This window comes from Bos taurus, chromosome 1 (assembly GCF_002263795.3).
Source record: "Bos taurus isolate L1 Dominette 01449 registration number 42190680 breed Hereford chromosome 1, ARS-UCD2.0, whole genome shotgun sequence".
Taxonomy (NCBI): domain Eukaryota; kingdom Metazoa; phylum Chordata; class Mammalia; order Artiodactyla; family Bovidae; genus Bos; species Bos taurus.
Genome location: NC_037328.1, coordinates 58543048 through 58568765, shown reverse-complemented (window position 1 = coordinate 58568765; position 25718 = coordinate 58543048). Strand labels below are relative to the sequence as shown.

At 38.5% G+C, this 25718-nt stretch overlaps 1 protein-coding gene and 1 pseudogene across 4 annotated transcripts in view; both read right to left on the bottom strand.

Annotated features, from left to right (window-relative positions):
- The window catches only part of GRAMD1C (GRAM domain containing 1C), a 99390-nt gene that overhangs the window by 49528 nt on the left and 24144 nt on the right, over window positions 1-25718 (bottom strand). For all 4 annotated transcript variants that reach the window (XM_059891361.1, XM_059891414.1, NM_001103229.2 and 1 more), the window contains one exon: window positions 24840-24922. The gene's annotated coding sequence lies outside the window, so the exon portion shown is untranslated. The remainder of the gene's footprint in view (window positions 1-24839; window positions 24923-25718) is intronic.
- Window positions 10-19630, bottom strand: LOC132345638 (elongation factor 1-alpha 1-like; annotated as a pseudogene).

Genomic DNA, 25718 nt, shown 5'->3' with positions numbered 1-25718 from the left:
TGTATATGTATAACTAAACCACTTTGCAGTATACCCCAAATTAACACAACATTGTAAATCAAATATACTCCAATATAAAATAAAATATTTTTAATGTTATTGCAAAATAATGGCTATAGAGAAATAAATATCTGTCAAAAAAATAAAAAATAACAGTTCTACTGAGCTATAATTCACATACCATTACATTCACTTTTCTAAAAGCATACATATTAGTAATATTTAGCATATCCTGAGTTGTACAACTATCACTACTAACTTTAGAATATTTTCATCAACCTGAAAAGATATCCAAATTCATTAGCAGTCACTCCACATTCCTTCCTCTCCCTAGCAACAAATTTATTTTCAACTTCTATGAATTTGCCTGTTCTGGACATTTAATTAAAATAGAATCATACAGGAGAAGGAAATGGCAACCCACTCCAGTGTTCTTGCCTGGAGAATCCCAGGGACAGAGGAGCCTGGTGGGCTGCCATCTATGGGGTCGCACAGAGTCAGACACAACTCAAGTGACTTAGCAGCAGCAGCAGCAGCTCGTGGAAAAAACCAAATGAATTTTGCAGGCTACCCTACATATTAGTTTCAGGTATACAACACAGTGATTCAATATTGTTATAGGTTATATACTCCATTTAAAGTTATTACAAGATAATGGCTATTATTTCCCTGTACTGTAAAATCCTGAAATACTTTTAAAAGTAAAAAATACATAATCATTTGCATATATTTCAGACTGCAAATAATTAGTTCATATGATTGCGTAATAATTCAGTCTTTACCCTGTTATTGGCTCTTTGTTATATAAACAATGCTATGATGAACATCTTGCACACACACACACACAAATAGAATCATACAATATGTGGTCCTTTAGGACTGGCTTCGTTCACATGGCATAATGTTTCAGTCCTTTTTATTGCTAAATACTATTCCATTGTATGAATATGTATTTTGTATATTTTTATGCATACTTTCATCTGATGATATTTCCATTTTTTGGCCACTATGAATAATGCTATGAATATTTGATTGCAAGTTTTTGTGTGAACCATATGCTTTCAATTTTCTTGCATTAACCCAGAAAGGGAATTGCTGGGTCATATGGTAGCTCTATATTCAACATTTTGAGGAACTGCCAAACTCAATTTCAAACATTTCAAAGTTTTACAATGCCACCAGCAATGCATGAGGGTTCCAGTTTAACCACATGTTCAACATTTGTTAATGTCCGTCTTATTATTTTAGCCATCCCAGTGGGTGTGAAGTGGTATATCTCATTGTAGTTTTGATGTATGTTTCTCTAAAAGCTAATGACCCTAAGCATCTTTGCATGTACTTGGTCATTTGCACATGTTCTTTGGAGAAATTACTACTCAAAATCTTTGCCCATTTTTCACTTCGCTATTTGTCTTTTTCCTGTTGAGTTGTAAGAGTTCTTCATGTATTCTGGATACAAACACCTCCTCAAATATATAACTTGTACATTTTTTCTCCCAATCTATGAGTTAGCTGTCTTTTCCCTTTCATGATGGGCCCCATCAAACACAAAAGCTTTTAATTTTGATGAAATTGAATTTATCTATTTTTTTTCTATTGTCACTTGAGCTTTTTGGCCATGCAGCATGTGGGATCTTAGCTCCCCGACCAAGGATCAAACCCACACCCTCTGCATTGGAAGCGTGGAGTTTTCACCACTGGGCCACCAGGGAAGTCTTGTCACTTGAGCTTTCGATGTCATAGCTAAGAAACCACTGTCTAATCCAAAGCTCATGAGTATTTACACCTAGAGTTTCTTCTGATAATTTTATACTTTTAGACCTGGTAGGCTCCAGTCCATGGGGTCGCTAAGAGTCAGGCACGACTGAGTGACTTCACTTTCACTTTTCACTTTCATGCATTGGAGAAGGAAATGGCAACCCACTCCAGTGTTCTTGCCTGGAGAATCCCAGGGACAGAGGAGCCTAGTGGGCTGCTGTCTATGGGGTTGCACAGAGTCAGACACGACTGAATCAACTTAGAAGCAGACCTGCATTTAAGCCTATGATCCATTTTGAGTTAATTTTGTATATGATATGACGTAGGGGTTAAAATTCACTCTTTTGCATGTTGATACCTAGTTATTACAACAGCAAACCATTTGGTGAATCCAGCACTATTCTTTCCTCACTGAACTGTTTCGGCACCCTTGTCAAAAATCAATTTATGATTGATAATTTTAAGATTTCTAGATTCTCATTTCTATGCCGTTAATCTGCCTGTCTAGACTTTTGCCAGTAGGTATACTGCCTTGATTACTGGTTTGTAGTAAGCATTGAAATCAAGAAGCATAAGTCTTCTAGTGTTATGAACCTAATTGTATTCCCCCAAATTCACATGTTGAAACTCTAACCCCCAATATGGCTATACTTGGATATAGAGATTTTAAGGAGAAAATTAAAGTTAAATGAGGTTGCTCTAGTCTGAATTGTGTCCACCTACAATCCATATGTTGAAGCCCCAACTCCCAATGTAATGGTGTTTGGAGATGGGGGCCTTTGGGTTCCAAAACTCTAAGAAAATAAATTTCTGTTGTTTAAGCTGTTTAATTGATAGCATTTTGTCATGGCAGACCTAACAGACTAATTCATCCAACTTTGTTCTTTTTCCAGATTGTTTTTGCTATTCTGGGTAAATTACATTTCCATGTGAATTTTAGGATCTACTTGTCAATTTCTATAAAAATGCCAGTTGGGATTCTGATACAGATTGTATTAAATCTGCAGATTAACTTGTGGAGTACTGTCATCCTAGCAATATTAAGTTATCTAATCCATGAGCATGAGATTCTTTTCTTTTACTTAAGTTGCCTTTAAATTCTTCCAACAATTGCTGAATTTATTTATTGGTTCTAGCACATTTTTATTGGTTTTCTTGGGATTTTATATACAGAAAAACATGTCATCTGTCAACAGAGATAGTTTTATTTCATTTTTAAAGCAGATGTCTTTTACTTTTTTCCTTGTCTAATTTTCCTGGCTAGAACCTTCAATACAATGTTGGATAGAAGTGGCAAGAAAGGACATCCTTGTCTTATTCCTGACCTTAAAGGGGAATAATTAGTCTCTCACTAGTAAATATGTGGCTATGAACTTTATCCAACTGATGAAATTCCTTGCTAGCCCTAGCTTGTTTTTGTTTTTTAATCATGAAAGGATGTTATATTTTGTCAAAAATTTTTGCTGTACAGATTGACATGATCATGTTTTTTGTCCTCTATTCTACTAATAGTGTATTACATTGATTGATTTTCATGTGTTGAACAACCTTGTATAAATCATGGTATATAACCTTTTCATATGTTGCTGATGTTGGCTTGCTAATATTTTCTTGAGGATTTTTGTTTCTACATTCATAGACACAATGAACATAAATATTGGTCTGTAGTTTTCCTGTGATGTTCTTTGTCTGGTTTTGGTATCACAGTAATAATACTGCCTTCATAGAGCAAGTTGGGAACTCCTTTTTGGAACGTTTTGTGACAGATTGGTGTTAATTCTACTGTAACATTTGACAGATTGATCAATGAAGCCATCTGGGCCTGAGTTTTTCTCTATCGGTAGATTTTTTATTACTAATTCAATCTCTTTCCTAGTTATAGGTTTATTCAGATTTTCTACTTCTGATTGAGTCAGTTTCAATAGTTTGTGACTTTCTAGGTATTTGTCCATTTCGTTTAGGTTAATTTGTTGGTATACAATTGTTCATAGTATAAACCATTTATTTTTGTAAGGTTAGTAGTAATGTTACCACTTTTACTTCTGAACATAATAATTTTAATCTTTTGTCTTGGGTAACCTAGCTAAAGGTTTGTCAATTTTGGGGATCTTTTCAAATAAAGAATTTACGGTTCTTTTAATTAACATTATTTTTCCATTCTTTATTTAATTCATTTTTATTCTAACCTTTACTGTTTCCTTGCTTCTATTTGCTTTGTGTTTAGTTTCCTCTCTTTTTTCCAATTTCTTAAGGTGGAAAGTTATTGATTTGAGATCACTCTTCTTTTTCAATGTAGGTGTTTATAGTTATAAATCTCCCTCTTAGGCACTGCTTTAGCTGTATCTCATAAGTTTGGTATGTTGTGTTTCTCTTTTCATTTACTCAAAGTATTTTCTAATTTTCCTTGTGATTTCTTCTTTCACTTATTGGCTTTCTACGAATATTATGCTTAATACCCACTTTTTTGTGAGTTTCCCAAATTTCCTTCTATTATTGAATTTTAATTTCATCCCACTGTGATTAGAGACCACATTTTGTATTATTTCAATTCTTTTGGATTTATTAAAGCTTATTTTATGACCTGGTAGATATCCAACTTTAAAAATCCATTAATAAATCTTGCTTCGGTAATAACCTAGGGAGGTCCCTGGTGGCCTAGCAGTTAGAATTCCAGGCTTTCACAGCCGTGGCCTGGGTTCAGTCCCTGGTCAGGGAAGTGAGATCCCAGAAGCCATGCAGTGAGGCCAAAATCATAATAATAGGAACCTTAATTTGGGAGTTCTGGATAATGATATCTCTAAGCTGCTGGGGCACAGAATGTATACTAGAAACAAAAACAACTAACAGTACCACAATTAACCTTCCTTACTACAGTAGAGCACACTGTAAGATAAATATTTAATAGTGTAGTCTTTCCCCCCATGATGATGGAAAAGAGATCACTGAATCAATAGAGCGCGGTAGTTAGGACCAAGATCTCTGCAATTAAACTACCTGGGTTGATATCTTGGCTCTACCACTTAGTTCTATGACTTGAAATCACTTTTCTTTAGCTTCCTCATGTACACAATAATTATGGTAGCAAATTTCTGTGAGAACCAAAGAGAAAATCAATGTAAAAATACACAGTATTTAGAACAAGTAATATATATTTGGCAAATGCTAGTTGTTGTTATCATTATGAAAATTTAAATGTTTGACCCTGAAATTCCATTACCTATGTGAGAAAGAGCCACACATGAGCTTAAGAAAGCACGGTCAGGCTGTTCACCACAGTACTGTTTGTAATAAAACAATGGAAATGAACTAATGGTCCAGGAAACCATAGTAAATCCATTCTACAAAATATTATACAGCACATTAATAAACAGAGAGAGGACTATCTACATGTGCTAACCTGTGACTCCAAGAAACAATGTTGCTTTTTTTAAGAAAGGAGAACTGAAGGACAACAAATATAGGATAACACTTACTTTAAAAACAAAGCAAAGATATACGCTTATATATATACATTTGGAGAAGGCAATGGCACCCCACTCCAGTACTCTTGCCTGGAAAATCCCATGATGGAGGAGCCTGGTAGGCTGCAGTCCATGGGGTCACTAGGAGTTGGACATGACTAAGCGACTTCACTTTCACTTTTCACTTTCATGCATTGGAGAAGGAAATGGCAACCCACTCCAGTGTTCTTGCCTGGAGAATCCCAGGGATGGGGGAGCCTGGTGGGCTGCCGTCTATGGGGTCGCACAGAGTCGGACACAACTGAAGCGACTTAGCAGCAGCAGCAGCAGCAGCATACATGTAAATACAAAGGAAAGGTATGAAAAGACATATGCTATCCCATGGACTGTAGCCAGCCAGGCTCCTCTGCCCATGGGATTTCCCAAGCAAGAATACTGGAGTGGGTTGCCATTTCCTTCTCTAGGGAATCTTCCCAACCCAGGGATTGAACCTGAGTCTCCTGCATTGGCAAGGCAGGTTCTTTACCACTGGGCCACCAGGGAAGCCCTGAAAAGATATATACCAAACTGATAACAGTGTTTGCCTCTAAAAAGGCAATGAGATTAGCATGGAAGGAAGATGTTAGTTTCAGAACTGTTTGATGACTTTGTCAAATAATGCAACGTATACATATGTGGACAAAAATTCAATTAACCATCAAGCCAAGAATAAAAGAGAAATTTATTCAAGCCAAACTGAAGATTAGAACCCAGAGACAGTCAGAAATTTCTGAGGACTGTTCCACTAGTCAGCAGTTAGAGATGCAGTTAGACAAAGAATCATGTATCGTATTAACAGGTTAAATTATAAAGTTCATCAGAAATGTTTGGTCAAGTGTGTATGTACAGAGCGAGTCTTTAGCTCACTGAGAACCCCTGTATGGGATGGAAAAAGAAATATTAATCTTAAAATGACAACACTGGTGTCTGAAGAATAGGTGTATTCTCCTCAAAGGTTGATTACAGCCTCCTGCCCCAGGAGGTCTGGTTAACACGTAACACAGATGTACACTGCACGCTGGGAGAAGCCTATCCCAAATAGGGACGTGCTGGGGTGTGTTACGTGTGTTTCAATTCTAACTTAGTTTGATTGTTCTGCCATAGAGAAATTTATAATTTTTCCTCGTCAGATATATTAATTGTACAATTAAGAATAAGTTTATTTTAGGGCTTCTCTGGTGGCTCAGTGGTAAAGAATCTGCCTGTTAATGCAGGAGACACAGGTTTGATCCCTGATCTGGGGAGACCCCACATGCCACAGAGCAACGAAGCCCGTGTACCACAACTACCGAGTCTGCACACAAGAGCCTGGGCGCCAGGACTACTGGGCTCTCACGCCCTGGTTGACTCCAGGACTGAGATGGGGAAAGCCTGTAATATCTGTGCTAAAAAGCAAGGAAATGCTCAAATAATGCTGAAAACAGTCAAAAGGATACTAGAGCCAGTTTGAGGGGCTCCCACTGACCAAACCTGGGACAATTTGAGTATTAAAATAAATAATGATAGCAGTGGATTATAACTTATTAACTAAAATAAGACATTATGAGGTCACACTGATATGAGTAAATAAATGAATGAATTTGATGAGGAATTGTATATTTACAAAGTAGCTTACTACAAAACATAATTACAAAGGAAAACAGACTAACTTTACAGTAAAGTCTTATTTACACCATCTTATTAAATGATCAAAATGAATATCAAGAATATCAACAGCAAGATGTGTGTGTGTGTGTGTGTGTGTGAATGTGTGTTCAGTTGCTCAATTGTGGCCCATGGACTATAGCCCACTAGGCTCCTCTGTCCACTGAATTTTCCAGGCAAAAATACTAGAGTGGGTTGTCTTTTCCCACTCCAGGGGATCTTCCCAACCCAGGGATCCAACCCACGCCTCTTTTGTCTCCTGCACTGGCAGGCAGGTTCTTTACCACAAGCACCACTTAAGAAGCCCCACCATCTGAGAGGATGCAATGGAAAGAACAGAGAATAACTTCTGTGCTGCTGCTGCTGCTAAGTCACGTCAGTTGTGTCTGACTCTGTGCGACCCCATAGATGGCAGCCCACCAGGCTCCCATCCCTGGGATTCTCCAGGCAAGAACACTGGAGTGGGTTGCCATTTCCTTCTCCAATGCGTGAAAGTGAAAAGTGAAAGTGAAGTCGCTCAGTCGTGTCCGACTCTTCTCGACCCCATGGACTGCAGCCTACCATGCTCCTCCATCCATGGGATTTTCTAGGCAAGAGTACTGGAGTGGGGTGCCATTGCCTTGTCCGAACTTCTGTGTTATTTCTGCCAAAATTGCAAAACTTAAACTTAATCATAAGAAAATACCAGATAAAGACAACTGAGGGATATCCTACAAAATAACTTACCCATTAATATAATCTTTAGAAGTGTCAAGGGCACAAAAGTCAAGGAACAACTAAGAGATTAGTTTAGAATATGGAAATTAAAGACCTTGACAACTAAATGTAATACACATTTCTGAACTGGGTCTATTTGCTATAAAGGATATTATTGGGATAATAGAGGAAACTGAAACAGGTTTGAGAACGCAGCAGTGACAATGATCAATACTAAAGTCTTGCATTTGATGGTCATGCAGTGGTTAGGTAGGAGAATGTCTTTGATGGAAATACATGCTAGACTTCTGGGGTGATAAGGCTTCAGAGTGACAACTTATTCTCAAATAGTTTCCAGGGGAAAAGTTCTTTGTACTGTGCCTGGAAGTGTTTTGTAATGATGAGACTGTTTAAAACCAAAAGTGCATGTGAAAGAAACCTTACAAGATTAAAAAGTATCATTATAATGATTCAATCTATTTATCTCCCCTGTCCTCTGCTCTACTGCCTCTTTTCTCTTTCATTTCCTTCCCTGTTTCCTTCCTTCCTTCTCCTCCTTCATCCCCTACCATGTTTTCCTTTTTCCTCCCTTCCTTCTTTTTCTTTCTCAGCATTTTGCTTCTAAAGTTACATACAGAGCTGTTAATTAATTTTCCAGGTGAGTAGAGAAATATTCTTCATACCAAGAACTGATGGATATTGTAGGTGCATAATAAAAATGATGGCAGCTAAAGCAAATTGCCATTCTAAAAAAAGGTTGTAATGATTATGTCCTTACTTACATGCTACCAAATCTCTGTTCACCAGAACTGTTCATTTTTATTAATTGATACTGCGAAGGTATTATTGACTAAACAACAATCATATAACTATTAGAGTCTTTTAAAATGATAAGGATGTTTTGCTAAGGTTTATTCCACCTACCTCTTATAATTAAGAAATGAAAAATATGAGAGAAACTTTTCTGTAAATAATAAACTACAAAAAATTTGAGTAGTTATTTAAAGTCAATCAAAAATCAGTATTTAAGTATACAGAAATCTAGTATAAATACAGTGTATCTCTATCAGATATTCCTAACTTCAAGAACTGCTTGTATTCCCAACTCTGATGATTAGTATGAGGCAAATTTTCTCTACATTATGTAATAAGGCAAAGGTAGTTTTTCACCTTTTCACCCTCTGTAACGATCTGGATAGCATTTAGGATAAGTCGAGCAGTTTTCTCCTTGGTTATGAAGGTTATGTTCTTTAAATCAATAGAAATCTAAACATACAAAAAATAATGAAAAACTGCAAAACAAATTTCTCAGAAACATACACAACACAAAATATCAAGTATTACATCAACCTGGTCCATAATATTCAGATTAAAAACCTGAAGGAGTTAATGAGCACATGTTTGCATTCTTGGAGGAAAACATGGTAAACAGACATTCTTTCCTTCAGTAATTTCCCCCATCAGCTCCTATTATCTAATATTAGGATAAAGTGTAAAAAGACATGAAAGAGTTTATGTTCCATATTAAAACACACAGAGACACAAACAAAACTCAGTCTGTCACATAAGACCTGCTTTTGGCAGCCAAAGGAGGTGTGTTCAAGCTTTTTTCAACCTGAAATCTCTTTCCCAATTATATTAAATATATACAAATGGAGCTCGATGTATTAAGAAAAATATGTTACACACTTATACTACACATAAATAAATGTAGATGTATACAAGTATAGATAAATATATATCAACTTACTTTGAAATCTAAAGTACACTGTTTTTAGGAGCGCTGTATACATACTTGTCTATGCGATTATTTATATCAGCAAATCTAATGAAAACATGTCTTAATGTAGTTTCCCATCTGAAGATGTTGCTATAGAAACATACAGTTTTCTGAAAGGTAGAGTCGTCCCTGAAGCAAAATGTCCCTCTGAAGAGCACAAGCATAATCTACATACACAAGAAATAAGGAACGGCTTAGTAACTAAAAACTGTGCCAACTTCACAAATCTCATAGTACTTTAACCAGGGAAAGTCATCGCTTTGTTCATTAGTTCATTCATTCATTCATTCATTCCCTTCTTCCTATACTTTGAGCACCACACACCAGATATTTTTTGCTAGTCACTAGGGTTACCAGACCCACTCCAGTGTTCTTGACTGGAGAATCCCAGGGATGGGGGAGCGTGGTGGCTGCCGTCTATGGGGTCACACAGAGTCGGACACGACTGAAGTGACTTAGCAGTAGCAGTAGCAGCAGGGTTACGAGAAATAAAACTTGCCCTTGTGGAATGCAGTCTAGTGGAGAAGGTATACAATAAACAGATAGAAAAACAGCCTAATGACCAAAGTGTGGAGAAAGCTGAAAGTGTACAACAAGGAGCATATAGGTATGGGGTATGGGGCAGAGAGAATATATATAGAAAAGTTCTCCAGAAAAAGTGACTTTTAAACTGAAATCTAAAGATCAATAAAGGGTCAACTGGACCATGAGGGAACAGGATGTGCAAAGGCCCTGTGGTAGAAAGAAACAATACCTTTAAGCAACTATACAAAGATAGATCTCCTGCTAGAGAAGCTGGAGAAGCTGGATCATGTAAGGTCTCACAGACCATGGCAGACTGTGGACTTTATGAAAAGCCATCAGTGAGTATCAAGTGAAGGAACATAATCAGATGTATGTTATTAAACACCAAATAATTCACACTGTGAGAATGGATTTAGATAAATCATTAGGAAATCCAGGGGGAAACTGATGGTGGCTCAGACCAAAAGATGGCAGTACTAGAGAAAGAAGTAGTTAGATTCAGAGATATTTAAGGGGTAGTACTGACTGGGGCTTCCCAGATGGCACTAGAGGTAAAGAACCCACTTGCCAGTGCAGGAGACACAAGAAACACGGGTTCAATCCCTGGGTCAGGAAGATCTCCTGGAGGAGGGCTTGATAACCCATTCCTGTATTCGTGCCTAGAGAATCCCATGGACAGAGGAGCCTGGCAGGCTACAGTCTATAGGGTCACCAAGAGTCAGACGCTACTGAAGCAACTTTGCACACACACACGGATAGGGAATTGGTAACTAATTAGATGCTGGATGAGAGTGAGGGAGGGATGACTCTATAGATTTTATATATTTTAAGTTTAGCTTCAAATTTGGTCATTTCTAACTCAGCACTAAAATCCAGCAAAATCAAGAGGGCTCTGATAAATGCCACTGCCTACCAGTAAGTTAACACCGCACCTCTAAGATTAAGACATGGCTCTGTGGCTAATGTAAAAAGCATTGCTAAATTATTAATAAGCTATAAAGAGCTGCTATGAGGAGATTTAGCTTAATTGATATATTTTTAAATAATATTAAGTGACTAGTAATTTTAGGAAAAAGTTATTAAGGTTATGAATCCCAAGATATTTAAATTTGCTCATGTTAAATTTCTAAGCAAATACTAAAAACTTAACAAAGGAATTCAAGTCTTTCACAGTGCTTCCTTCAGCAAAACAGAACTGAGACACCACCAAATCAAAAAAGAAAAAATCCTAGTAAATAATTAAGCAGATTAAGTTACTCATTCACTAGTATGCATTTCTAAAACAGGGATGGGGCTAAAGGTCATCCTGAGGTATTCTGAAACTTTTATCTAAACCACTGAAACATTTTATTAATTCAGTTCTTCTCAAATATCAGATCAGAAATATGTGGTAGAACGAAGTCCTACTGTATAGCACAGGAAACTCTGCTGAGTATAATGTGACAGTCTGTGGAAAGGGAGTTTGTGGGGAGGATGGATACATGTATATGTATGGATGAGTCCCTTTGCTGTTCACCTAAAACTATCACAACATTGTTAATTGGCTGTTGTTTAGTCGCTAAGTTGTATCCAACTCTTTTGCCACTCTATGGACTGTAGCCTGCCAGGCTCCTCTGTCCACGGGATTTCTTGGGCAAGAATACTGGAGGGATTGCCATGTCCTCCTCCAGAGGATCTTCCCGACCCAGGGATCGAACCTGTGTCTCCTAAACTGCAGTTGGATTCTCTCCAATATAAAACAAAAAGTTCAAAAAAATTTTTTTTAATTAAAAAAAAAAGACATACCTGGTAGATTGATCACAATACAGATTTCCAGGCCCCTCCCCACGTTTCCGATTAACTACGTCTGGGCTGGGGGAAGAGTGTGCACATCTAGCAAGGTCCCAGCTGACGTCAATGTGGCTAGTCTGTGGACCACAATTTGAGAACCGCTGCTCTATTTTACATTCAGATCAGATCAGTCGCTCAGTCGTGTCTGACTCTTTGCGACCCCATGACTCTTTGCAACATCAGGCCTCCCTGTCCATCACCAACTCCCAGAGTTCACCCAGACACATCCATCGAGTCTGATGCCATCCAGCCATCTCATCCTCTGTCGTCCCCTTCTCCTCCTGCCCCCAATCCCTCCCAGCATCAGAGTCTTTTCCAATGAGTCAACTCCTCGCATGAGGTGGCCAAAGTACTGGAGTTTCAGCTTTAGCATCATTCCTTCCAAAGAACACCCAGGGCTGATCTCCTTCAAAATGGACTGGTTGGATCTCCTTGCAGTCCAAGGGACTCTCAAGAGTCTTCAACACCACAGTTCAAAAGCATCAATTCTTCGGCGCTCAGCCTTCTTCACAGTCCAACTCTCACATGCATACAGGAAAAACCATAGCCTTGACTAGCCGGACCTTTGTTGGCAAAGTAATGTCTCTGCTTTTGAATATGCTATCTAGGTTGGTCATAACTTTCCTTCATTAACTCTATTCAAAGATATGCTAGCATTTTAACTGAAGACTATTTGATATAGATTGACAGGTTTTTTTCAGTGGTTTTTAAAAACAATCTCTCTAAAACAGGTATGTTTTATTGTAATAAACTCCTACCTCACTTAGGTTGTTTTTTTATAAGATGGCTTCCTAGCAATAAGTCCCAGACAAGATATGGACAAAAAATTTTTTAAAAGCAAAGGGATTTTACCTTTTTTTCCTCCCAGTTTCCCTACTGACTAATAAACCTGTACCACAACACTAATCGGCACTTCAGAAGGCAATCTTCTACCTGACTTGAGTCATGTTAACAGTCTGATTAATCCACAATTGAATTATGTTTGTCAAAAATTGTTTTATGTGTTCATAATTCTGTGTGTGTGTGTGTTCGTGCTCAGTTGTGTCCAACTCTGTGTGATTCCATGGACTGTAGCCTGCCAGGCTCCTCTGTCCATGGGATTTTCCAGGTAATAATACTACAGTGGGCTGCCATTTCCTCCTTGAGAGAACCTTCCTGACACAGGAATCAAACCTGCCTCTCCTGCCTCTCCTGCATTGCAGATGGATTCTTTATCACTGAGCCATTAGGGAAGTCCCTTTTATAACTTTATAATTGGTTACTGGAAAATTTAAATAAAGTTAAGTAAATTAACCAAGCAGCACAGGTCACTTTGATGCACGTATTAACATCAACTTGCTAGTTTTTACATGACCAATTTCAGCCAAGTGAATGGCTCCAATGCCTAAAGATTTACTTTATTAACTAAAATATAACAAAGGATACAGTTGAAATATGTGAAAAGTGTTAACAGGAATACAGATGGAGTGAATCAGCACTATATACTCCCAGAGTAAGCTTGCACAATAAGTCGTACACTCATTTTCAAACAAACAATGTATTATTTATGTACTATTTAATTTTACAGAAGAATTTAGGCATAGCTCTGTAAGGGAGATGATGATGAATTAAGAGAATGTGTTTTTTACGCAATAACAGCAGGAAACACACATCCCAAAGTATTCTTTTCTAGCAGCAATTGATTTCAGACATGAGTGGCAGTAAGTGGCAGCTTGCTGTAAGTGGCAGCTTGCAGCAAGCAGCAGCGAAAGGTAGCTGGAAGCAGGCTCCTAGTTTCCAAGACCAGGAGTCCTAACCAATGGGCCACAGGAGCCAGCAGTTAGGGCTAAGTTCCCTAGTCTTGCCTGCCTAGTCAAGAACGAATTCAGGCAAGGAGGCGGAAAAGAGTAAAGTAAAGTTTATTGAAAAGTACACGTGGAAAGGCGTGTGGGCTAGCTCAGAGAGAAAGTCACGCCTTTTGGTTAAGTTTAAATCCTTTATGAAGGGGCAGTCTTCCGGGTCTTCCCTCAGGCCAATCACCTTGCTTTGTCCCACCTGGTTAATTTGTCTCAGGACCCTCCCTGGGGTGTGCACGCACACCCTAGCCAAGATGGATCAAGCGTGACTCATTATGGCCTCAAATGACCCTCTGATTTTTTACTCCAAGGAGCCTTTCTGCGCATGTGTAGTGTCTCGCTTATCAGACAGGGTTTTGTCCTTTCTTTGTCCTTGCCATGATTATTCCCTTGAGTTAAGAGACAAAGACTGGCTATTTACTCTGTTTTTATTAGTTGTAAATTCCTCAATTGAAGCCCACCTATCTCTTATCTCAAGAAATGAAAGCAGAAGGGTGGCTGATTGTAAATTTCCAATCTGAAGCCCATCTATCTCCTACCTCACAATCATCTTTGGGAGTCCAAGAACAGTGATTTGCTTAAGTCAGACTCTGGAACAACATTTTTAGGATTGCTTTCTATTATAATTTTGTACATAAACTACAAAAGATAACCATTCGCATTTTTTTATACTTTACATTGCTGGTTTTGTTGTTGTTGTTCCTTTGCTTTTTACCTGAGCAAACTGTAAGGGCAGATGCAAACTGAAAAAGAAAAAATTAATTTTCTCTGGTGAAAAAAAAACGGAAAGAGACCCCCCTCCTCTCTTTAGAGCATTTTCCTTTGAAAGCCTGTAAATTCTTTCTCTGCACCTGTGAGATGTGAAATCTTTTTAAAAGCTAAATAGGCTTCTTGCCAGTTTTATAACCCTGATGTTTCCTCCAGGACTTGGGAGCCACCTCTTTCAAACAACAGGGATGATAAGACCCCATCTCCTAGTTTCTCTGACTGGGTAATTTCCATGGCTGCCTTGATTCAAGTTGCAAACTAACTCCTGTCTTTAAGAAGTGAGTTTATTTTTCCTTTGGATAAAGCCAATTAGCTAACATAGCCGACCCAATTACCAGATGAATTTAGGATAAACTGATATGACATATGGTGCTGTCAAGTCCTCTAACTTGAGGGCTGAAAGTGAAAGTGAAAGTGAAGTCACTCAGTCATGTCCAACTCTTTGCAACCCCATGGACTGTAGCCTACCAGGCTCCTCCCTCCATGGGATTCTCCAGGCAAGAGTACTGGAGTGGGTTGCCATTTCCTCCTCCAGGGGATCTTCCTGACCCAGGGATCGAACCCAGGTCTCCTGAATTCCAGGCAGACGCTTTAACCTCTGAGCCACCAGGGAAGCCTCAACTTGAGGGCTAGTTATTACTTACCTTTAGAATATGTGTAATGGCTGTATCTGCCTGCCTACATAAAAAGAGGAGATTTCTTTCTGCCTTCACAACCTCTTTTGCAGATTGCTTGTGATGTCCATCACACTCTAATTTAATGCTTATTCAATAATAAAACCAAGTGTTTTCTTTCTCTTTTACTTTTGTAGAGAGGTTTTCTGGGTGGGTAGGATATTTTGTTTTGAATTATATTTCTCCAGTGCAACATTTTCTAGGGTAAAAAATCTACCTTGTTCACTCATTTAATCAAAGACATTAAAAAATGTTTTGAGCAATGGTGTCACTATAAAAAGTATACGTTCTCCCAAGAGAATACATTCAAAGCAACGATCATATTTAGAAGTGTGAATAGTACATAGAACAAATCTAGTCCATGGAACTTCTGGTCTAAGTTGACATGAGTGTCTAGTTCTGTTCCTTTTGCAATGCTGAGGGGTAGACAGAATGCGTACATTGGTTGACTAGAAGTTTTGATTAAATTTTAAGAGACAGAAAGTGGACACTAATGGATAAGCCACAGTGTGGAGAAAGTCTCAGCTCAAAAAATACACAAGAGAAGGTTGAAGCTATCCCACTCCAGAGAGACTCCACACTGAGAATCACAAAGAGTGACAGCTAGAACAAGGACCAATATCAGGTACCTGACTGGTGAGCTCTCTACGGTAGAGGTCAATCACACTCACTCACATCTTCCAACACAGGGGAGTCTTATATCTTTGCAGCCTCATCATCATTTGGTGTTGTCCACTGTTTTAGTGTTTAATTTTAGCAATTCTATTAGATATGTCATTTATTTAATTGTGCGTTTAATCTGTATTTTCCTATGATAGTGTGCAATTTTTCATATGCTTATTTGCCATCCATATATCTCCTTTGGTAAAGAATCTGCCCATTTTTTTTTTCCTCATTAAACTTATTTTTAATGGGTCTCAAATTCTGTGACAGATTTTTGGTCAAGTTGTTTTCATTAAAAAGTACTGATTTTACAAATAAATAACTTAAACTTCCACACACAAAACATATGGACCACAAAAACATTCTCCTTTCCTTCTGAAGGTTTTACGATGCATTGTTGTCATTAACCAGTCTTTTACTACTAAACTTAAATGGCCAATTGAGACAAACAGTTCTGAGACCATTCTTCCAACACTGATTAATACTGGGGTGGCAGGTATTGGGGATAATATTCATTTAGCCTTCTGAGCTTTCTGGGCAGACTTGGTGACCTTGCTAGCTCCAGCTGCCTTCTTGTCCACTGCTTTAATGACACCCACAGCGACTGTCTGTCTCATGTCATCCACAGCAAAAAATAGCCCTGGGGAAGATAGAGAAGCTCTCGACACACACGGGCTTGCCAGGAACCATATCAACGATGGCAGCATCACCACATTTCAAGAATTTAGGGCCATCTTCCAGCTTTTTCCCAGAAAGACGATCAGTCTTCAGCTCAGCAAACTTGCAAGCAACGTGAGCTGTGTGACAGTCCAGCACAGGTGCATATCCAGCACTGATTTGGCCTCGATGGTTCCAAATAATCACCTGAGCTGTGAAGCCAGCTGCTTCCATTGGTGGGTCATTTTTGCTATCACCAGCCACATTGCCACGACAAACATCTTTGACAGATACGTTTTTCACATTGAAGCCCACATTGTCCCCAGGAGGGGCTTCACTCAATGCTTCATGGTGCATTTCTACAGACTTCACTTCAGTTGTTACATTGACTGAAGCAAAGGTGACCACCATGCCAGGTTTGAGAATACCAGTCTCCACCCTATCGACAGGGACAGTACTGATACCACCAATTTTATAGACATCCTGGAGGGGCAAACGCAAGGGTTTGTCAGTTGGGTGAGTTGGTGGCAGGATGCAATCCAGAGCTTCAAGCAGGACGGTTCCACTGGCATTGCCGTCCTTACGAGTGACTTTCCATCCCTTGAACCATGGAAGGTTAGCACTTGGCTCCATTACGTTGTCACCATTCCAGCCAGAAATTGGCACAAATGCTACTGTGTCAGGGTTGTAGCCAATTTTCTTAATGTAGGTGCTGACTTCCTTAACAATTTCCTCGTATCTCTTCTGGCTGTAGGTTGGCTCAGTGGAATCCATTTTGTTAACGCCAACAATTAGTTATTTCACACCCAGAGTGTAAGCCAGAAGGGCATGCTCACAAGTCTGCCCGTTCTTGGAGATACCAGCTTCAAATTCACCAACACCAGCAGCAACAATCAGGACAGAACAGTCAGCCTGGGATGTGCCTGTTTTTCATGAAGTCTCTGTGTCCTGGCGCATCAATGATGGTAACATAGTACTTGCTGGTCTCAAATTTCCACAGGGAGATATCAACGGTGATACCACGCTCACATTCAGCTTTCAGTTTGTCCAAGACCCAGGCATAAAGGAAGGCCCTTTTCCATCTAGGCAGCCTCCTTCTCGAACTTTTCAATTGTTCTTGTCGACCCCGCTACATTTGTAGATCAGATGGCCAGTCATGGTAGACTTCCCTGAATCTACGTGCCCAATGACAACAATGTTGATGTGGGTCTTTTCCTCTCCCATTTTTGCTTAGGTTTAATGGTGGTTTTCATGACACCTGTGTCCTGGCGGCAAACCCATTGCAAAAAAGCTAATCGGCCCATTTTTTAATAGGGTTGTTTGTGTTCTTACTGTTGACTTTTAAGAATAGTTTCTATTGTGGATAGACGTGTATGTTTGTTTTTTTAATCAGATATGTGATTTACAGCTATTTTCTCCCTGTTTGTGTCTTATATTTTCACCCTCTAAAATGTATCTTTTGCATAGCAAAAGATTTTAATTTTGATGAAGTACAACTTATCGATTCTTTCTTGTATAAATCATGCTATTGGTGTTACACCTAAAGATTCATCATCAAATTCAAACAGAGATTTCCTCTAGGGAAAAAACCCAGATGTTTTCTTCTACAAATTCTACAGTTTTATATTTAGTTCTATGATCCATTTTGAGGTAATTTCTGTAAATAGTGTGTTTTGCTTCAAGGTTCATTCATTTTCTGCTTATGGACATCTAATTGTTCCAGTACCATTTGTTGAAGATGAACTTTTCTCCATTAAATTATTTTTGCATTTGCACCTTTGTCAAAAATGAGTTCACAATATTTGTATGAATTTATATCTGAGCTATTTTCTGTTCCATTTATCTAAATGTCTATCCTTGGCAAATCTCAGACTGTCTTGATTACTACAGATTTATAGTAAGTCTTGAAATTGAGTAATGTATGTCTTCCAGCTTTGTTCTTTTTCAGCATTATTTTGGCTATTCTAAATCCTTTGTTTTTTCCATACAAATTTTAAAATCAGTTTGTCTATTTCCTCATCTATGAAAAAGTATTCTGGGGTTTTTCATTTGAGAGAACGGAGACCTCAATAATATTGAGTCTTCCAATCTATAAACATTTATTTAGACTTCTTTTGTTAATGTGTTACATTTGTTAGCATATAGAGCCTACATATTTGTTAGATTTATACCTACGTACTTCATTATTGGGAAGTTCTGATGTAAATGTTATTTTTAAAATTTCAATTCCAATTGTTCTTTGCTAGTGTATATAAATGTTTCTTTTAGCTTCAAATAATTTTCAATTTTGTTATCATTGTTATTTAGTCGCTAAGTAGTGTCCAACTCTTTTGTGGCCCTATGGACTGTAGCCTGCCAAGCTCCTCTGTCCATGGGATTTCCCAGGTAAGATCACTGGAGTGGTTCCCATTTCCTTCTCCAGGGCATCTTCCCAACCCAGGGATCAAATCTGCATCTCCCTTATTGGCAGGCAGATTCTTTACCACCGAGACACCACTAAATTCACTCATTAAATCTAGAAATTTTTGTAGATTATCTGAGATTTTCTAAATGAATAATCATGTCTATTGGCAATAAAGTTAGTTTCTATTTCCTGTTCTCCTAATGTATATGCCTTTTATTTCAAGTCTGTTGCACTTACTGCACTTAAACTTCTAGTAAAATGTTGAGTCATGCCTGAATGGTCTAGTGGTTTTCCCTACTATCTTCAATTTAAGTCTGAATTTTACAATAAGGAGTTCATGATCTTAGCCACAGTCAGCTCTGGGTTTTGTTTTTGCTGGCTGTACAGAGCTTCTCCATCTTTGGCTGTAAAGAATATAATCAATCTGATTTCGGTGTTGACCATTTGGTGATGTCCATGTGTAGAGTCTTCTCTTGTGTTGTTGGAAGAGGGTGTTTGCTATGACCAGTGCATTTTCTTAGCAAAACTCTATTAGCCTTTGCCCTGCTTCATTCTGTACTCCAAGGCCAAATTTGTCTGTTACTCCAAGTGTTTCTTGACTTCCTACTTTTGCATTCCAGTCCCCTGTAGTGAAAAGGACATCTTTTTTGGGTGTTAGTTCTAAAAGGTCTTGTAGGTCTTCATAGAACTGTTCAACTTCAGCTTCTTCAGCGTTACTGGTTGGGGCAAAGACTTGGATCACTGTGATATTGAATGGTTTGCCTTGGAAATGAACGGAGATCATTTTGTCATTTTTGAGATTGCATCCAAGTACTGCATTTCGGACTCTTTTGTTGACCATGAAGGCTACTCCATTTCTTCTAAGGAATTCCTGCCCACAGTAGTAGATATAATGGTCATCTGAGTTAAATTCACCCATTCCAGACCATTTCAGTTCGCTGATTCCTAGAATGTCGACATTCACTCTTGCCATCTCTTGTTTGACCACTTCCAGTTTGCCTTGATTCATGGACCTGACATTCCAGGTTCCTATGCAATATTGCTCTTTACAGCATCGGGCCTTGCTTCTATCACCAGTCACATCCACAGCTGGCTATTGTTTTTGCTTTGGCTCCATCCCTTCATTCTTTCTGGAGTTATTTCTCCACTGATCTCCAGTAGCATATTGGGCACCTACTGACCTGGGGAGTTTCTCTTTCAGTATCCTATCATTTTGCCTTTTCATACTGTTCATGGGGTTCTCAAGGCAAGAATACTGAAGTGGTTTGCCATTCCCTTCTCCAGTGGACCACATTCTGTCAGACCTCTCCACCATGAACCACCCATCCTGGGTGGACCCACATGGCATGGCTTAGTTTCATTTAGTTAGACAAGGCTGTGGTCCATGTGATCAGATTGGCTAGTTTACTGTGATTATGGTTTCAGTGTGTCTGCCCTCTGATGCCCTCTCACAACACCTACCGTCTTACTTGGGTATACCACCCTTATGGCAGAAAGTGAAGAGGAACTAAAAAGCCTCTTGATGAAAGTGAAAGAGGAGAGTGAACAAGTTGGCTTAAAGCTCAACATTCAGAAAACGAAGATCATGGCATCTGGTCCCATCACTTCATGGAAAATAGATGGGGAAACAGTGGAAACAGTGTCAGACTTTATTTTTGGAGGCTCCAAAATCACTGCAGATGGTGATTGCAGCCATGAAATTAAAAGACGCTTACTCCTTGGAAGAAAAGTTATGACCAACCTAGATAGCATATTGAAAAGCAGAGATGTTACTTTGCCAATAAAGGTCCGTCTAGTCAAGGCTATGGTTTTTCCAGTGGTCATGGATGTGAGAGTTGGACTGTGAATAAAGCTGAGCGGTGGAGAATTGGTGCTTTTGAACTGTGGTGTTGGAGAAGACTCTTGAGAGTTCCTTGGACTGCAAGGAGGTCCAACCAGTCCATTCTAAAGGAGACCAGTCCTGGGTGTTCATTGGAAGGACTGATGCTAAAGCTGAAACTCCAATACTTTGGCTGCCTCATGTGAAGAGTTGACTCAGTGGAGAAGACCCTGATGCTGGGAGAGATTAGGGGCAGGAGGAGAAGGGGACGACAGAGGATGAGATGGTTGGATGGCATCACCGACTCGATGGACATGAGTGTGAGTGAACTCCGGGAGTTGGTGATGGACAGGGAGGCCTGGCGTGCTGCGATTCATGAGGTCGCAAAAAGTCAGACATGACTGAGCGACTGAACTGAACTGAAAATGTTGAGTAAGAACAGTGAGAGAAGACATTTTTACCTAGTTTCTAATTTTAGGTGGAAGGCATTCAGTCATCATTAAGTACAATGTTAGTTGGAGGTTTTTCATAGTTTCTTCTAAGGAAGTAGAATAAGTTCTATTTCTAACTTGCTGAGAGATTTATTATGAAAGAATGTCGAATTCTGTCAAATACTTTTTCTGCATCTATTGAGATGATTATATGGTTTTTCATATTTGGTCTAAGATGATAAAATATATTGATTGATTTTTCTTTTTTTTTAACATGCTGAAACAGCCATGCATTCCTGGAATGAACCTCACTTGGTCATAATGCATAATCTCTTTTAAAAATTGCTGAATCTCATATGCTAATATTTTGTTTCAACTCTTTATTTCTATGTTCATGACAGATATTAGTCTTTTCCTAGAATGTTTCTGTCTGGTTTTGGTATTTTGGTAATACTAATCTCATAAAATGAGTTGGGAAGTGATCCTTCTTATTTTCTGGAAGGAATGATACTATTTCTTACATAAACGGTTGCTAGAATTCACCACTGACACTGTCTACATTGAGTTTTCTTTTTATGGAAGGTTCTTAACTATAAATTCAATTTCTTTAATAGGTATAGAGCTATTCCAGCTATATGTTTCTTCTTGTGTGAGGTTTGGTAGTTTGTGTTTTTCAAGAAATTGGTCTATTTTAACTAAATTATTGTATTTTGGGCATAGAGTTGTTCACAGTATTTCTTTATTATCTTTTTAATATTCAGGGGATCAGCAGTGATGAACCCTCTTCCACTGCTGATATTGGTAAGACATGTCACCTATCATTCCTCTTGGTTAACCAGATTCTCGGCCTATCAATTTTATCAATTTTTTCAGAGAACCAACTTTGGCTTTGTTGATTTTCTCTACTTTTTCCTCTGTTTTCAATTTCATTAATTTATGCTCTAGTCTTTATCATTTCTTTCCCTTTGGTAGCTTTAGGTTTAATTTCCTCTTCTTTTATAGATTTACTAGGTATAACCTTAGTTATTGATTCTACTTTCTTTTCATTTTTTAAAATGTTCATTTAACACTGTATATTTCCTCTATATAGTTACTTTAGATCAACTTCACAAATTGTTATTTTCACTTAGTTCAACTGTATTTCATACTGTTAAACTATTATGATTCTTAACAACTCTTTATACCCAAAATACTGATACTACTTTCTTCTGCTTCACACATTATTTGACCTTTCCTTCTAAATTTGAGTTTTACTGGATTTTCTTCTACTGATGCCATGATTCTTTTGTTAGTGTTACCTTAACTCTATATGTTATCTGTGGTTGAGCACATCTACTCTGCTGATTTTAAGTGACACTGATAATTCATTTACTCACTCATTTCTCTATCCATCAACCATCCATTCAATCACTGGGTACCCATTATTGTATGTCAAATACTGACCTTTGTACTAGAGTTACAATAGCAAATAATATAGATAAAAGTGAAAGTGTTAATCACAGTCATGTCCGACTCTCTGTGACCCCATGGACTGTAGCTCGACAGGCATATGAATTCTATCCATAGAATTCTCCAGGCAAGAATACTGGTGTGGGTTGCTGTGCCCTCCTCCAAGGAATCTTCCTGACCCAGGGATTTAACCTCTTATGTCTTCTGCATTAGCAGGTGGGTTCTTGACTACTTGCGCCACCTGGGAAGCCCAATAATATAAATAGTTCAGTTCAGTCGCTCAGTTGTATTCTACTCTTTGTGATCCCATGGACTGCAGCACACAAGGCTTCCTTGTCCATCACCAACTCCCAGAGCTTGCTCAAACTCATGTCCATCGAGTCGGTGATGCCATTCAACCATCTCATCCTCTGTTGTCCCCTTCTCCTCCTGCCTTGATCTTTCCCAGCAACAGGGTCTTTTGCAATGAGTCAGTTCTTCCCATCAGGTGGCCAAAGTATTAGAGTTTCAGCTTCAGCATCAGTTCTTCCAATGAATATTCAGGACTAATTTCCTTTAGGATGGACTGGTTTGATCTCCTTGCAGTCCAAGGGACTCTGAGGAATGTGAAGGACAGTACAAGAGTACATACTAGAGGTATCTATCCAGAGGTGATAGTTACAATGATAACACTGGTCACCAACCACAGTGCTGGATCAGGACCTTTCTCTATCAGATATAAACCTTTCATTGCTGGATTATGGGAAGGCCCTGGGAATCCCACAAGAGAAGCCAGGAGAGCTAAGGTATGAGGAGTCACTTGAGGGGGAGCTCAGTGTTTCCACATTTTAACTATTACTACTGTTACTCTGGTGAGCAGTAGATGAATATAAGAGCTGTATCAGCCCCGTCAAACTTACAGTAAAGGCATGCCTAAATGAGAAATATAAACAAAATATACATGCAAATAGACATAATACATGAATATATATTTTAAAATACATAAATAAAAGACAACCAGGTATAGAAGAGGGAAAACAATTCTAGGTAAAATGAAGTAAAAAAAAAGCCCCAAAACAAAAGGAAATGACATATATAAAGAAAGCTGACTTCAAAAAAGACTAGAGACTGAAGGGAACTTGATAAAGACAGATGAGAGGATAATTAACATATACAAAAGGCCACATAGAAAGGCAGTCAAGCTTTATTCTAAGGTTACTGGAATACCATTCATAAAGGGTTTTAAACTGATCAGATGTGCATCTTAGAAAAACCACTATACCTATAGCCCTGAATAGAATGAAGCCATGTAAGACTAGGAGAGAGATCAGTTAGAAGGATACTGTGGTGCACACTAAATCTTTACTTCCAGATAATACTTCTGTACCTTGCTAAAACTGTTCATATAACCTGAATCACAGTGCTTTGTTTATATATGATGTTTTTCCACGGGACTCCAAGTTCTTCAGAAACATCATGGTCTCTGGCACAGACTGAGTACTAAGAAATACTAATTGAACTAATCTATAAAAGTATGAAACTGTGGATTTGAAATGTCAGTGAGTTGTTTTTTAAAATTAAAGGTTAAAGATTCTTTGTTTCAGAAGACAGTGATCCAATATGTGGTTAAATCTAAAATTTAAAGCCATTTGTACAGAATGATCCCAATTATATATTTTAATTTGTATCAGTTCAGTTAAGTTCAGTTGCTCAGTCATGTCTGACTCTTTGTGACCCCATGAACTGCAGCACACCAGGGTTCCCTGTCCATCACCAATTCCTGGAGCTTGCTCAAACTCATGTCCATAGAATTGGTGATGCCATCCAACCATCTCATCCTCTCGTCCCTTTCTCCTCCTGCTTTCAATCTTTCCCAGCATCAGGGTCTTTTCCAAGGAGTCAGTTCTTTGCATCAGGTGGCCAAAGTATTGGAGTTTCAGCTTCAGCATCAGTCCTTCCAGTGAATTTTCAGGACTGATTTCTTTTAGGATGGGCCCATCTAGAGGGATGGTCCTTTGGATGGGTCTCTGGTTAATTTGTATAGGTATGTAATTTTGGTTAATATTTTGTCTGTATTTTTCAATATGTATATGTGCTTTTTAAAAAATTTAAAATTTTTGTATTATTCCTCACTGCTGTAATAAACCTGTTCATTGTATAAAACTTGGAATATACAGACTTTTACAAAGTAGAAATCTAAAACCACCTATAATTGTACTATCCAGATACAGTGCCAATGACACACATATCTATACAACTTCATTTTATATTGTCTGATGACAGGTGATAAGAGGCTGTTTATCCTGAAAAACAGTTTTTGCTGAGCATAAAGGCTTAAATATTCTATGAATATTATTACTCATCAACTCTATTTTGATGAGGTAGTAAAAGAGTTTTTGTACCTTCTTGACTTTTTTAATTTTTTACCTGTTATCAGCTTCTCTGCATCAGGCAGATGTGCAAACTGTCTTTTACTCTTCATTCCTGTCTTTATAGGTGGAACTTGAAATCTGCAACAATAAAAAATTAATTTTCTGTTTAATTATAATCATCACTAAATGAGCTGAATTGTAGTATCTTAGAAAATAAAATTTAAATGGACTTTAAAATCATACCCTTTTTGTGCAATATTCTGTACGTCTTTATATGAAAAACCACATAAAATAAACATTTCAAAAAAAACACCAAAAGGAAGTAAAGGATGCTTCCAGGATGATGGAGTGAGAACTCTGGCAAATATTCTGCAAAATCAAACATCTAGCTGGGGGGGAAAAAACTGTCAAAAACAATCATCTCAATTGACTGGAAATTGACCATAGGCATACAATAAAATGAGAAGTATTTCATCAGGAAAATCTACTGAATCTGGGTATGAACATCAGAAGTCTGTGGCATCCTTTCCTGGGGCTGCTCCCATTACTCATTCTTCCCCACAAGTTAGGTCAGTGTAGTAGTTCTGCAAAGGTGGAACAGGCCATGAAAACTAGCAGTGAGGCTGACAGAGCAGAGCTGAGTTGATTCAGAGTAGAAAACAGAAAACCTATCCCAGGAGGCAATGGCACCCCACTCCAGTACTCTTGCCTGGCAAATCCCATGGACGGAGGAGCCTGGTGGGCTGCAGTCCATGGGGTTGCTAGGAGTCGGACACGACTGAGCGACTTCACTTTCACTTTTCACTTTCGTGCACTGGAGAAGGAAATGGCAACCCACTCCAGTATTCTTGCCTGGAGGATCCCAGGGATGGGGGAGCCTGGTGGGCTGCCGTCTATGGGGTTGCACAGAGTCGGACACTACTGAAGCAACTTA